The sequence below is a fragment of the Phocoena sinus genome, chromosome 4 (genome assembly GCF_008692025.1).
Source record: "Phocoena sinus isolate mPhoSin1 chromosome 4, mPhoSin1.pri, whole genome shotgun sequence".
Classification (NCBI taxonomy): Eukaryota; Metazoa; Chordata; class Mammalia; order Artiodactyla; family Phocoenidae; genus Phocoena; species Phocoena sinus.
In genome coordinates, this window is record NC_045766.1 from 111,668,759 (window position 1) to 111,685,440 (window position 16,682).

Below are 16,682 nucleotides of genomic sequence, written 5' to 3' on the forward strand. Positions count from 1 at the left end.
ACTTCTAGCATTTCAATCTCCTATTCTACCTACAGTTTTACCCCTTCAGGGATATAAAATTATGCAAGGTTGTTTTTTTTTTTTCTGACAGCAAGAACTCTTAAACCTATGATGTAATATAATTTTTATCCTACAGAGATTCCCTCATAGAAATTTGATTCTTCATCATGCTTATTGTACTTACTGTGAATAGACATAAGAAACAACTAGATGAAAAATCTAAGTCTAATATGTTGTGATACTGCTATTAAAGGCATGTCTGTTAGGTTGTTCAAAAAAATGTACATAATGAATTTCTCTTTACATTTAGAGCCAGTAAAAGTGTGTTTTCCCTTTCTTTATGAATTTATTTACTTCCTTTTATTAGATAATGAGAACATTATAACAACTGTTCTGTTTCTGTTTTGATTTACTGGAAACTTTAGTCAAATTTTGTGTTCCAAGTTAGAATGCAAGCCTAATTTTTTTTTTAGAGTAAGAAATTGGTCAATAACTTTTTTTTTATTGGAGTATAGATGCTTTACAATGTTGTGTTAGTTTCTGCTGTACAGCAAAGTGAATCAGCCACATGTATATATTTATCCCCTCTTTCTTGAATTTCCTTCCCATTTAGGTCAACACAGAGCAATTGAGTAGAGTTCCATGTGCTATACAGTCTGTTCTCATTAGTTATCTATTTTACACATAGTAGTGTATGTATGTCAATCCCAATCTCCCAATTCACCCCATCCCCGCTTCCCCCCTTAATATCTGTACATTTGTTCGCTACGTCTGTGTCTCTATTTCTGCTTTGCAAATAAGTTAATCTATACCATTTTTCTAGATTCCACATATATGCATTAATATACGCTATTTGTTTTTCTCTTTCTGACTTACTTCACCCTGTATGACAGTCTCTAGGTCCAGCCATACCAGCCTAATTTTATTACTACATTTTTCTATAAGTTTATTGACCAATTATAATATTCAAGGTGCTATGCTAATTATAGCACATATAAAAGGGAAAAAGATTGTTCTTGTGCTGCTTACTTACAGTAATTTTGGGGAACAATTGGCTAAAAATTTCAAACAATGGAATATAACATAATGCAAAGAGTTCATGAAAATGGATTATTATCACCTGGAGGAGATTTTAAAAATGTTAAGAGTTTCCACGCTTCATAGTATATAAATTAAGGAGAAGTTAGGTTTAGGAATAAGAAACATGAAGATGTGAGTACCTGCAAGGCATGTTAGAAGAACAGTGAGAAAGCTTTTCATTCTTATAAATAGAAAATTTAATAAAATATACTTTGGCTTTGGATAAAATTGATAGAAATTATTGGTCATAATAAAACTTTAAGACCAAGATTTTATAAAGTCAAATGCGATTTATCAGAGCACTAAACTAAAAATGATCAGTAAATCAATGTAGAACATTTCTATTCCAATGATTATAAAAGACTTGGGAAAAAGGACAAAATATGGATAAAAGAACTCACTTTAAATGTATAAGATTCTGGACTTCCCTGGTGGCACAGTGGTTAAGAATCTGCCTGCCAATACAGGGGACACAGTTCTGAGCCCTGGTTCAGGAAGATCCCACACGCCACAGAGCAACTAAGCCCTTGCGCCACAACTATTGAGCCTGTGCTCTAGAGCCCGCGAGCCACAACTACTGAAGCCTGTGCGCCTAGAGCCCATGTTCCGCGACAAGAGAAGCGACCACAATGAGAAGCCCGCGCACTGCAACGAAAAGTAGCCCCCGCTCGCCTCAACTAGAGAAACCCTGCACACAGCAACGAAGAACCAGCACAGCCAAAAATAAGTAAATAAATACATACATACATAAATTTATTTTTAAAAAAGGAAATGAGAGTTTAAAAAACTGCATAAGATTCTGATTCTTATCTTTTTTTTTTTTTTTTTTTTTTATGCTGTACGTGGGGCCTCACCCGTTGTGGAGCACAGGCTCCAGACACGCAGCCTCAGCAGCAATGGCTCATGGGCCCAGCCACTCCACGGCATGTAGGGATCTTCCCGGGCCGGGGCATGAACCTGTGTCCCCGGCATCGGCAGGCGGACTCTCAACCACTGCGCCACCAGGAAAGCCCTCTGATTCTTATCTTTAATAAGGAAAAAGCAAGAGTCTCTACTTCCTAAGGTCCTTCCTAAAGTTATTCAATGCAAATTATTACTTGAAATATGTTTTAAATTATTAAAAATACTCATGTAATCTCTGAATCCAAACAATCTAGAAACATGTAAAATATATTTGCTCCTTCAGTCTATAGAATGAATATGTTTGATATGCGAAAAGTAATTTATGAATCAAATAGTGTATGTGTTAAATCAGACCCTCACTTAATCAAGTATGTGGATCTTAATTAAGAAACAGATTCCTTAAGTCTCCTTGCAGATTGCATTTAAGAGAGTGCTTTACAGACTCAAACACAAAGACAATGAAGGGGAGCAGAATATAGCTCTCCAGAATATGCCACTTTGGCATGTAGATTATTTCAAGCTGAAGATAATTTGGGCCCAGCAGACTCAGGAAAACTTTTACCTCTACCTTAACTGCCTAAAAGAATTCTGATGGGGCCTAGCCCAGAGACAGAACTATTACCAGAGATAACTTTTTTTATCTGAAAGAATTACCTGCATGGCCAGGCAAACATCTGATTACCAAATATCTGCTCTTCTTACTGTCCCTTTTTTTTTTTTAACTTTTTATTTTGTATTGGAATATAGTTGAATAACAATGTTGTGTTAGTTTCAGGTATACAGCAAAGTGTTTCAGTTATATATACATATACATATACCTATTCTTTTTCAAATAATTTTCCCATTTAGATTGTTACATAATACTGAGCAGAGTTCTCTGTGCTATACAGTAGGTCCTTGTTAGTTATTCATTTAAAAAATAGCAGTGAGTGAACTTATGACTACCATGGGGGAGAGGTGGTGGGGAGGATAGTTAGGGAGTTTGGGATTGACATGTACATACTTCTTACTGTCCTTTGAATTACCCTCCTTCCCTTCGAAGCTCTAGGCCCCTATCCCACTACTTAGCTCAGAGTGGCATATAAGCCGTAGTTGCCTGAGTGCCTTTGAGTCTCATATTTTTATGGGGATCCCATGTGTACAAAATTTGTTTTTCTCCAATTAATCTGTTTTGTCAATTTAACTATTCAACCCACCAAAGAACCTCGAAGGGAAGAAGAAAAAGAAATTTCTGCCTTTACAGCAACACAGTGCTTTTAGTTATTGATTGATTTATTGTTCGCTCCAAATTATGAAGTATGAGAAAATGTATAACTGTGAATTAGGCGACTGGTGTTAGACCTGAGAACCCCAGGATGGGACCCTTGGATTTCTCTTATAGGGAGTAGAAAGTGAGAGGATGTTCAACAGAAGTATGACGTTGGAAACTGAACATATTTACCTCTTTCCTATCTTAGCTTGAATAAGTAAGAGGGTCATTCTTAGTGTCATAGTTTAGATAAAAGCTAGTAATGGCCTAAGTTTGAGAAGTTGCATAAGAAAAACAAATGAAGGAAAAATTGCCATAAATACATCATGAGTGAGATGCAAATTAATGTAAGATCTAATTTCTAATAGAAAATCAGGATATATACTGATTTTCAGCAAAAATATACTCTTTCTGTGCAGCAGTTGTCTGGAAGTGAATAGTAGCTGCCTCCTTTAGAATGGCAAAAATAAATGTTATTTGGCCATAATCCTCACTATTGCCTGTTGCATACCAGATATTTTTCATTCATTTTTATGATTTTACTTCAATTGTACTAGTTTTCCTGTTCCTTTTGGTGCAAGACTTTGCTGCCTCTGGTTTAAAGACATCCTTGTGGATATTAAAAAACAAAACAAAACAAAAAAAACCCTCGTGTCAAAGTGACATATATTCAAAATGGAACTAATGAAATACTCTAAAAGAAATAGTTTACGGGACGCACATGTAGGTTTTCTTAATTATAAGTATATAAACTGTTCACTAACCTAGATTTTACATAATACATTAAAATGCTCAACATGTTGGAAGTGCCTACTTTGGCATAGGTGCTGGGCTAGATTCCAATCCATAGATATATAAAAGAAATTCTCTGACTTTGATGGTTTTGGGGCTGTAGAAGTAAGAAGCTCATGCAAACAAAATATAAAGGCTGAGAGAGGAGTGTTATGGAAACCCGGTGAGAAGGCAGCTTATTATGCATAAAAGTACGTGGTTTGGGGCAGGGATTGAGGTGAAGATGTTCAAAAAGCAAGGTTTCGTAGAGAAAGGGATACTTAAGCTATATTCAAGAACTGTAATTTTAAAGAACACAAGAAAGAGTAGAGCAATTTGGGCAAAGAGAAAACTAGTGTTTCCGCATGCATTTGTGATAAACCCACAATGATATGGTGGTTATGATGATATTTATGCCTCACACAGATTAAGATCATTGAAAAATAAAATTATCAATTTGCAAACTGTTCTTTACTCTTTATAACAGCAAGAGTTCTGGTTTTAATGATTATTTTCCCTGAACATTATTTTATGATTCTGATTAATTTTCTTGATCATTTTAAGTATTCTGCAAACCTATTTGCACAAATAGCCTTTTTGGAAGAATCAGTAGAAAACACTTGTTAAATAAAAGCCAAATGTCTTAGTCTCTTTCTTTAAGCTTCTTAGTAAAAAACAACAACATTGTCCTACCTCTCTTCAGAAATTGTTGTCTTTAACTTTGTTGCATAAATAACGAATTTATTTCAATTTTTAAAGAGATTCTTATTTAAAATAGAAGACATGGTAGGAGAGAAAAAACATTTTATAACATATTTTAAAATCTATTTTACCTTCATCTGTAGTTTGGATATTAATACAAGCTTTAGTTTGCAAAGCATTTTACGGTTACACTATCTCCCAATTTTCTTTTTTCAAGTAAGTCATGGAGGAAAAAACTCAAAACTAAAATGTATTTTACTAATTTTTTGAACTTTAATTTCTTTCTTTTGGTTATATTGAAATTCATTAAAGTAATTCTGCTAGAGGGTTTGGCAGAACTAACATCAGACTTTAATTTATTCATATAAGTTTTTAAAAGAATTTTTCTGTTCTTTGGCTAAGAACTGACATTTTATGTATGATTAAAAGTTAATGTGCTTTAATTTGGAATGAGAACTGTTGAACATATTGTGTGAAAACAGATTTATGTCATAAAATGTCTCAAATGAAAAAATTGGTGGTGTCATGCTTCTTCTCTTAATGTTTTTATTCTGTTTTCTCTTTAGTACTTGCTCTGGCTCTGTCTCTTGAAATGTGAATACTTAAATTGGATAAATTCAATTACCCCTCAATGCCTCTTTTGTTTTTCAAAAAACTAATTAAAAGTTATTGAGTAAAAAACTGTTAGTGGTTTCAAAATTTATTAGAGCTGTGGAATGTAAAACACTGTTGGACACATAAATCTTCTGACTTCAAATCTATACATGCATATGTTATTCATTAAAGCAAACATATTTATTATAAGAATGGTAAATATAAATCTAAATACTTCAAGGATTAACTGAGGTGAATCTAAGGATGGAAGTAAGATAAAAAGTTTAGGCAGAAACAGCATTGGAATAATAAGTTCTAGTTACCATTTATAACATTTGTTGAATTTTTAGTATATATGAGGTACAGTACCAGAGTCTGGGAATATAATCAAGCATAATTCTTGTACTCATTGAGCATAACATCAAATGGAAGAGACTGAGTACAAAAAATATTTTAGGCAACTACCTCCTCCCTGGTTTTATAATGGAAGCATGAAAGCTCTGTTTCCTTCTTCAGGGAATGGATACATTAAAATGCCTACAAAAGACACAGGTCTCAAGAACCAAGACCAGCATGGAGATATTTTAAAGGTTAGGCATTTGTGACACATATAAAAGATGTTAAATCTCCCCTTGTCTAAGGGAGCCAAGACCTCTAAAACACTAAAGCCTAGCTCTGGTGTGTTTTTTAAAATAGTTTTTCGAAGTTGTCTTCCTATGGAAATAAACACTATATTAATAATTTACTTATTAATGTATCATAATTGTCATTTTTATAGATATATAAAGTAAATGTATAGAGAATGATTAAACTATATAAAGAGAAAGAAACCTAATCCAGGTTGAGGTGATAATGAAAGTTCCTGATGAAGTGATATTTAATCTAAATCTTACAGAATTAAGAAGAATTTGCTTAGTACTGAATATGAAGAAGACATGTCAAGAGGAAATTAGCCTTAGAGAAGATCCTGAGTAAAATAAAATATTGTGCTTTGCAAGGACTGAAGAAGACCATAGACCATATTGATAGAAAGAGAATGGATTGGGGAAATAGGCAGAAGAGAGATGGCAAACCAGTATGTGTGTGTGTGTGTGTGTGTATGTGTGTGTGTGTGTGTGTGTGTGTGAGTGCATAAACATTTATGTATATTTAAAAATAGGAAAAGGAAGCTGCTGAAAGATTTTAGGCACTGACGTGAGATGATCACATTTAGAGTGTGAACAGATCTCCTGCTTGTTGTTTGAGGAATGGATTAGAAGGGTTTACAAAAGATGTGGAGACATTAGAAAGGAAGCCAAAACTGTGGATGATAGTCTCAGCCTGAAGAGAAGTAGATGGCTTTGAAAAAATACATTTAGCAAGTAAAAATGATAGATTTTGATGTTGATTGAATATACGAGACAGAGGGAGGCCACTTTCAAGGATTTTACTTATAAATCAAATAAAGAATAGACCTTCTGTAATATAATCTAGGGGGAAAAAGTCCCATTGTAAATTTGGCCCAACATAGGCATATCTCACTTTGACAAAAAAATCAAATCAAGTAAGCCTCAAAATCAAAACTAGGATGTGGTTTTCAGTCCCTATAATATACCTTAGTTGCTATTAGAAAATGACCTGGTTATGTTGCCTAGTCATAAAATTGAATACACTACTTAAAAAAAATAAGAACTATAGAAAAAATTTCCAATGGGCCCACACATATACATACACTTCTTTTAGATTCTCTGCTAGCAAAGAAATTTTTTCCCAATTTATTGAGGTGGCTTTTCAGCACAAACAAAACAAACCAAAAGATACAAAAACCAGTTATAAAGAATTTTTTATTGCATCTCTAGCAAGATGACATAAAGGGATTTTATAATATCCTCTAGTCTAGTCAGCTTCCTTCAGGCATGTGCCATATTATTATGTCGATGTCTTATTCATTTCTGCATCCCCAGTGCCCTACGTACTCCTGGTCCCATATGTATGGACTATCGACTGAGGTCTATGTGAATATGAAATAACTTGCTTAAGGTCATGAGACTGATGAGAAAAACAAAGAAAATCAGGCTTTTTGTCTCCTTTCTCTTAGTGTGATATTCTTTCTGCTGGGCTGACCTCATGTCTTGAAACCAACTTGACTTTCCCTCCCCAGTCAGCCAACACTTATTGCTATAGACAGGTCCCTGGGACCTCAGATTATTCAGAAACTAATTCTTGGAATGATAGCTTGGTCCCTGTTTGCCTTATTGAAAACTGTTTCTTCATCTCTTCTGGTCTTTATTTTGCCTCATCTAACCAATACCTCATTTGTACTCCTAGGAATCTGAAGATTAACTAATGTTTTATAGTTACAAGGTCTTGAAAGTTTATCATAAATACTATCCTTTCTTTCAGTAGCTATTTGTCCCCTGCTCCTCAGATAAGCTCACAGTCTGATTTAGCCCAATTTACAAATGGCTCCTCCTGGCGTGGGCTAATGTGTTCAACTGGGCCCCTCCCTCTACCACACTTTGGCCCTGCCTCAGAAATGGAAAATCTATTACTGCCCAGAACATTTTGAAGCAGAATATTAGAATACTGATGACAATTGGATTAAGAACCACCTGAATAAAAGAATAAAGAAAAAAATTCTTTTATAGACTTAAAGCACAACATATTTAGGTTAGAATCTATAGCATATCTCATCCAGTTTATGAAGTGTACAATATGTAGTGATTCCCACTCTTTCAGGAAACAAGGATATTCTTTTTTGTAGACTGCCTTCTTCCTTTCTAAGAACTTGCTTACAAACCAAGAACTTGTTTTGGAATCTCTTTTTGTTTTTGGTTGCTAATTAATACCTGCTGAGATCTTAACTGGTAATTCAGATAGAAATTAATGATGCCTCAGAATATGACTGATCCAATCCAGGAAAGATTTGCATTTTAAAAAGAAACATTAGATTTGAAAGGATGAAGTCAAGCACTGGGTTTCTAACCAAATAGGCTGTGACTTTTAGGCAGGGGGAAATTTTCTTATTTATCCATAGATTTATTTGCATATTTTTAGTCTTAAACTAGACAGGTAAATGTTGTGATTATTGGAGGGCAATGTCATACTTCCTTAAGGATATTTCTATAGGTTATGTAAAAATGTTTTCAGAAAGAAACTAAAGTTTGTATACAGAAAGAGGAAATTTCTGAAAAGTTTTTAATGGCTGTTGTATGATAATGTTTCATTTATGAGAGTTTCCTGTAGGGGAAAAGTAAATCCAAAAATAAGGACTTGGAGTTTAACAGTTCTGTACTACTGGTAGCAATCTTAAATAAAAATATGCAGTTGATGGAAAATAGAATTGCCTCAATTCTAAACTGTTGTTCTGCATATGCTAAATCTTTTAAGGTTATCATAAAATTATGTGCCACATTTTCATGTCTTCCCCCCCCCCCCCCCGCCCAAAATGAAATGTTTTCAACCAATTCTGTTAACATATCACAGTTTAAAATAAAAGGCCTGATCACTCTGAACTGGATTTCAAGCACCTAAACATTAGAGTCATTCACTACCTTTAGTATTATAAGGAGACTTGATCCAACATAATTTTTCCTTTTCCAAGGTAACATTTCCTATTCCATTCGTTACTGCATTGTCTAGCTCATAAACTCCTCTAAAAGCTGGCACCATTATGTCCAGCCAACATAATTCTTAGTGATCTCAAGCACTTAACAGAACATCCTGAAATCACACCATACTCACATCCACTCGATGCTTTTCGTTGTTTTTCACCACAATGTTCATCACTGCCCCAGTCTTACCTTCTATATAAAAGCCAGGGTTCTAGGTCAGTAACTCAACCCAGAAGAAACTGAAACAGGTGAAACCTGAATGATACTTGATAAATAAGTAAATGAAGCCTTCCTCAACTGTTCAGTTGCTGCTGACCTGTCCATCCTTGAAGATCTAAAATCTAATTTTATATCTAATGGTATAATTTCTTACACAATAAGTCTTTCATGCCAGTTATCATATCCTGTAATGTTTATCTTTCTTTTTTGATAGAGGACATTGTTTTATACTTCTTTTATATACCCTACATAACCTACCACAATGTTGGATGTTTTTGATAAGTTGTTATCAATCAATATGTAGAATATGGATATGACTTTAAGACATGCGATCCAGTACAATGATTCTCTTTGTGCCTAGTTGTGCACTAAACTCCAAGACAAGTTAAGACATATAAAATATGCTCCTTTTACTTATAGAAAATATGTTTCATTGGAAATGTCAAATATATAGAAGATAGAGACTAATATAAAGTCATTTTATATTTTAGTACTTTCAATTTACTTAGAAAACACTCAGAAATGTTATTATATTTAATTAATAAAACTACTCTAATAAAAATAATTTGAAAATAATTTTACACATTAATGCACTGAGTTTTTAAAAGTAAGCAACTTTATTAATTTCACAAAGGATTTCTAATTAATTTCAAGGAGTTTTATTTTTCTCTTCTAGAGAGGCTATAATCCTAGAGGGTTAATTTGTACTAGACTTTTGCTTTAATAGAAATGATCTAAGACTATACATATGTATTTTTTCATTTTCTAGGATTAGAATTCTACAATCTCCATGATAGTTTGCCTGAGTAATTAATTACCATATGGTTAAATACTTTTTTCTTCCTTATGTCTAATTAGTAGTGTTGCAGCAACTTATGATGATTTTTTTCCTTGTTGTGACCTTTATAAATTTAGAAAAACATGGTCAGCATGATTTGTATAATCAAGCTTAGTACACTTGAAAACAGGTATCAATTATCCCCTTAACCTTCTTTTTTTCCTAATCTAAATATATATAAATGACTGTTCAATACTTTTTCTATAGAACCACTTTTTAAAAAATATCTTGATAACTTTCTTACTCCTTACTCCTGTTGAAGTGGAGAAAGCATTACTGAGATGAATACAAAATGTATTAGAAACATTTGTGTTTCTAATATGTTAGAAAACTTATCCAGAGAAAACTTTATATCACATTTCTTTCTACAATATATAAAGTTTAGGAAAATGTTTAGAAGCAAACAAAAATCTGACTAATATCCACTAAGTGTCTACTATGCTGAAGACACTATCTTGTGTCATGAGACTGCAAGTAAGTTTTAGATGCACTCTTGCTTTTAAAGTATTAGTATTTTGATTATGGTGACATGGCAGAAAGAATTAAAAAGTAATTAAAAATATAAAAATAACATACAGGGCTTCACTGGTGGCGCAGTGGTTGAGAGTCCACCTGCTGATGCAGGGGACACGGGTTCGTGCCCCGGTCCGGGAAGATCCCACATGCTGCGGAGTGGCTGGGCGCGTGAGTCATGGCCGCTGAGCCTGCGCGTCCAGAGCCTGTGCTCCACAAAGGGAGAGGCCACAACAGTGAGAGGCCCGCGTACCACAAAAAAAAATAAAAAATAAAAATAAAATAAAAATAACATACAAAGATAGAAAGGAATGAAAGGAAAGAGAGAGGGAAGGAAGGAGTAAGGGGAGAAAAAAAGCTACCAAGACACTGTAAATTTCATGCCAAATCAATGACCTTGGTAGAAGAGTTAAAGCAGTTAAGAATTTTCATACAGGGAGAATATTAAAATTTTTGTTTGTTTTGTTTTAGATTATTTATTTGTAAAGCTTTATTTTTTTTGGGGGGGCAGTTTTAAGTTCACACCAAAATTAAGGGGAGAGTGCAGAGATGTTCCATACACTCCCTGCATAGCCTTTGCCATTATCAACATCCCTTGCCAGAATGATGACATTTGAAAAAATTGCTGAACTGACATTGACAAATCATAATCACCCAAAGTCCATAGTTTACATCAGCATTCACTCCTGTCATACAATCAGTGAGTTTGGACAAATTTGCAATATGTGCCATCATTATTGTATCATAGGGGATATTTTCACTGCCATAAAAATCCTCTGTACTCCACCTGTTCAACCCTCCTCTGCACCTCAGCCCCTGGCACGTACTAATCTTTTTACTGTCCCCATAGTTTTGCTTTTTCCAGAATGTCACATTTTTACAATCATACTGTATGTAACCTTTTCCTCTTGGTCTTTGGCTCCTTTTTTGGAAAAAGGTATTTTATTCAACTATGTATTTTTCTACTTACTTAAGATTCATCTGTTCAGTGAAACTTTCTTAACTAAAGTCTCTCTGACCTCTTGTTAATGCCACCTTCCTTCCTTTCCCCACTGTGTGCCACACACATTAGCCTTCCTCTCATTTAGACACACAAAATTTATTCCGTCCTTAACTCTGCATATGCCCTCACCCATGTCTAGAATCCATCTGGTCCAGATTCTCGTATCGTTGATCTCTCTTGTCATCCAAATTTCTGCTTAGACTTCATCTCCTCAGGATACTTTCCCTGACCTTTCTGTCTAATTTTTTCTGCCTTATTCTTATCACCATTATTTTTTTTATTATTTTCTGAATGAACAAAAAGAAAGCCACAGTACTATTTTTTAAATTTTATTTTTAAACAAGCTAGAACTGACTTACAGTAAAATTGACTTTTTTCTTTTCTTGTACATTCTATGGACTTTAATACGTGCTTGGATATGTGTACAGACAACTATAATCAAGCTAGCAAACTATTCCAAAATACTCCCTCGTGCTACTATTCCTTTATAGTCACACTCTCCACCCACTCCAGGCCAGGGACATTCACTGATTTGCTCTCCATCACTATAGTTTGATATCTACAAGAATTTCATATAATGGAATCAAATAGTATGTAATGTTTTGAGGCTGGTTTCTTTCCTCGGCCTTTGAGATTCATCCAAATTTTTATTTATATCAATACATTCCTTTTTATTCATGAGTAGTGTTCCATTGCATAGCTATTCCACTGGTTGAATATTATTTATCTTCTGAAGATGTGATTTCATTCAAGTTGATATTACAGTAGTACATCATTATACTGCATAGTAAGAGCATTGTTGTAAAGAATATTAAATAAGCGACACTCAGCAAAAACAAGACAAATAAGGCAAGGCCAGAATTTGGAGTTTAGAAGAGTTAATCCTAAATTGAAGTTAGAGAAGGCCAGGAAATTGATAATATTTAGGATAGTCTTACAGGAATGTGTGACTTTACTTCCAATAGCAATTATTAGAAGATTTATAAGTGTATTAAATGTAGAATGGGTATGCAAGTGTTAAGGAGACTGATAGTTTGTGTATCCCCATAACAATTAAGAGAGACTAGATACAAGGGACTTTCTAGTCTTGCATCTCCAGTACCTCTTATAGCAGAGAAAGAAGTTTAGGAAAAGGGAAAAGGGATTTATTGGGAGATTGGAAACTTGGTATGAAAGTGGAAGGAATAAGAACCCAGGGATTTGGTGCAGGGTTCCAGTTACTGGGACTTGGTTACTACAGTCAGGATGGAATCTGTACCAAGGCTAGTTTAATGTTGATTCAATGAATCACAGTCCTGAAGATACTATATTCCCAGCGAGTCAAGTTCAAATTGGTCACTTAGACTAAGAATAAAGCTTAACTTATAGCTGGTATTGACTTCAATGGATGAATAAAATTACCAACAAGAAAAACATTCAGGAAAACATTAAATAAAGAAGCACAGGGTGGTAGAACAAAATCAAGCTTTGGAATCCAATAGTAATGTGTGTGTCAGAGCATACATGTGAATGATCAACTATAAGTTATTTATATTGTCTCTGAATCTCAGTGTCTTCATTCATAAAAATTGGGTTAAGAATAGATGTAGGGGCTTCCCTGGTGGTGCAGTGGTTGGGAGTCCACCTGCCGATGCAGGGGACACAGGTTCGTGCCCCGGTCTGGGAGGATCCCATGTGCCGCGGAGCGGCTGGGCCCGTGGGCCATGGCCACTGAGTCTGTGCGTTCGGAGCCTGATAGATGTAGGCCAGAGCCCTTTCAGGACAAACAATATACTTAATCTATCTTAACAAAATAACAATAAAACAGTGATTATGAGTGGGTGGGGGAGATGAAAATAACCTAGTAAATCATTTGGAGAAGGGAAAGGTATGAAACTCCTTATTATCAAGAAAATGGAAAACCCTTGTGCTATCAATTGAAATGCTCCTCCTTATTCTTTCTACTGTCTAATCATTAAAATTGTAGTATACACTTAAGATTTAGATATGTCAGTACAAAAGCAATGCAGAAAAACAAGCTTACCAAATTATGCAATTTTCCTATATTTTCTCTCCCTTTGCATTAAAAATGGAAACAACTAGTTATATGGTGTGACTCTGGACTGAGAATGATTTCTAAAAATAAATATTTTAAAATTAAAAGCATAACTAAAGAACAGAACACATCCAACAGTAGTTGAAGAAATTGTACTTTCGTAAAGCACAAAATACTTCATAAGTCACCCCTCCACTACACCACAATACAATGTTTCCAAAAAAATTACTTTCACACATGGGCAAATCAAAGAAGCTTGCTGGAATGCTTTTTAAAACTCTATTTCAAGATAATATGAAAAAAATGGAGCACTTCACTGCTTTTTCAGGAAAAATTTTCCATAGTACCTTTTTTTTTTTTAAAAACAGTAATCTCTAATCAGTAATAAAGTGTCTGTGATTAAACTCCACATTTTGTTATAAAACACTCAGTGACACTTCACAAAAATCTATAAATCCCCTTTTCATTTTCACTTTGTCAGAAGACATGCATAGAAGTGTTTGGAGTGTGTGTGTCTGTGTGTGTGCACAAGTGAAAGCATGCGTGAGAAAGAGGAAGGAAGCAGGGAGCTAAAGAGAAAAGCAGAAGGTGAGCAAGCTCAGAGAGAGGGAGCTAAAAAGAAATAGGTTGGGGACTTCCCTGGTGGTGTAGTGGTTAAGAATCCGCCTGCCAATGCAGGGGACACGGGTTCAATCCCTGGTCCAGGAAGATCCCACATGCTGCAGAGCAACTAAGTTTGTCATATGCCACAACTTCTGAGCCTGTGTGCCACATCTACTGAAGCCCACACTCCTAGAGCCCGTGCTCTGTAACAAGAGAAGCCACTGCAATTGGAAGCCCACACGCCTGCAACAGAGTAGCCCCTGCTCACTGCAACTAGAGAAAGCCTGCGTGCAGCAGCAAAATACCCAACACAGCCAAAAATAAATAAATAAATAAATAAATACATTTATTTAAAAAAAAGAAATAGGTTGGCACAGGACAAAAAGAAATACAATTATAAAGAAACATGTTAATCAATTAAGACTTAGGAAACACAATATTAGAAATGAATTCAATACTTTTGATTTTAAGACAATTTGATTAAAATTAAAATTGTAACTGAAATTGTGGAAATAAAATAACTGATTAATGTATAAATCCTCAGTGATGAATTTTAGAGAAAAATATATTTCAGAGATATAGAATACAACTTTATCAATATATTATTTTCAGATTAGTTTACATTGTGAGATGAGTCACATGCCTTCTGTGAAGAAAAATAAAAATATCAATTAGACAAAGTAAAACATTTGCAAAGTGAAAGAGGTTAAATTAAAGACCACAGTATTAGGTCACATATCTCCTACTTCACAGTAAAACACTCATGGAGACACAGAAAACTATGCAAGTCCATAAGTATAGTACAATTTGACTATGTAAATTTTGCCTAACATAATTCCATACAAGCACTCATTTTTTTATGTAATCAATTTTTAAGTGCTACTAATTAAAATGATATGGTTTAAAATCGGGAGAAGAAGAGAAAAAGAAAACTACCTAAGCTTCAGCATACCACTATTCCACTTCATAAGATTTATCGAACGTGAAAAAAAGACAGATATTTTATTCTTGCTTGATGAATTCTTTAACTCAAAGACAAAAGAACCATATTATAAAGAGAACACAGCAGCTGTTTTTTTGAATATCTTCGTTGGTGCTGCTCTGTGTTCAGTGCTATTAAATATAAGAAATTATTCTTTAATATCAATTTATTTTACCTTTTAGCCTCATTCAATACAGTTAACAATTGCTTCCCTCCTTTCTTGAGTTCCTACATATACATACACAAAATTAACCAATCTTTATCTCCTTCTGCTCCTCTTTCAATATAATCTCAAAATGCTTGGGTGCCTTAGTATTGGCTCTAGACTCTCACCTCTTCTGTTTCCTCTCTGCCCAGAGGACCTAAGTTCACACTTTGACTCTCACTACCATTTACAAGCCAATTGCTATGGTATATGCCAGGTGTCTATTGCAATAATGCTGCAGAAAAGTCAACCACAGAACTCTCTAGGCATTTATTCCTCCCATGAGTGTGCAATTAACTGCAATTCTCCTGGGATCAGTTAGATTCATGTCCAATCTGCATTGTGCAGGCTTGCTTCATGTGTCTTTTCATTCTCCTTGATCTGACAGCTGCTACGGGTATTGTCCTGTGTTGGAAGATGGCCAAAGTGCAAGGTGACAAACTCAGCCAGGCAAGAATCCACTTATATCATCTTTCTTAATGTTCCATTGGTTACAGCAAGGCATACTGACCAAGTCCAAATCACTGTATTAGGGGTGCTTAATTCATCTACTGTACTAGGTTACATGGAAGAAGAAAGGAGTGAAGAATGACAGCAATCTCTTATACCAGGACTCCCAAATTTATATCTCTACCCCTTTTAGTGAAATCAAAACTCAAATAACTACTGTGCTGTGGAATAGGCATCTGAAATAAATGACAAAAATCAAATTCCATCTCCACCTAACCCTTAACTTATTATCTGTTTGTAATTGCACCACCATGAGCCCAAAGGTTACAATTCCCTTCTCCTTTTTTCCCCTCGATTTCAGGAATAATTCCTATGTGCTTTATCTCAAACATATTCAGAAATATCTCCAAATCTCCTCATCTATATTATTACCAACATAGTCCAAATCAACACCATTTCTTTTCAAGACTACTCTACTCTGAAATCTCTCCAAAGTAGTTTCCCAGCATCTTAATCTCTTAGCTGTGATATATTCTTCTCATACTAGGCAAGTTGAACTTTTTTAAGGCAATATCCAACCAACAAATAAGTATTGATTATCTATTACATTTCTAAGAGATGCCTTAGGTTGTGACTACACAGCAGTAAACAAAACAAGGACCTTGATTTCAATAAGTTTATATTGTATTGGAGGGAGATATTACAGAAAAATATATAATATGTTGGCTGGAGTTAAGAGCTCTGAAGAAAAATAAAGCCAAGGAAGGGAATACAGAGTGATGGTGAAGGCATGGAGGCTGGAGTTAGCAAAAAATAAGTAAGTCTCAGATATAGTGATCTTGATCAGCTAGCTACACGAAGGAATGAAGAAATGAGCCATGTGGATACCTGGGAAAAGATGCTACCAAGCGGAGAGAACAACAATGCAAAGCTTTAAGGAAG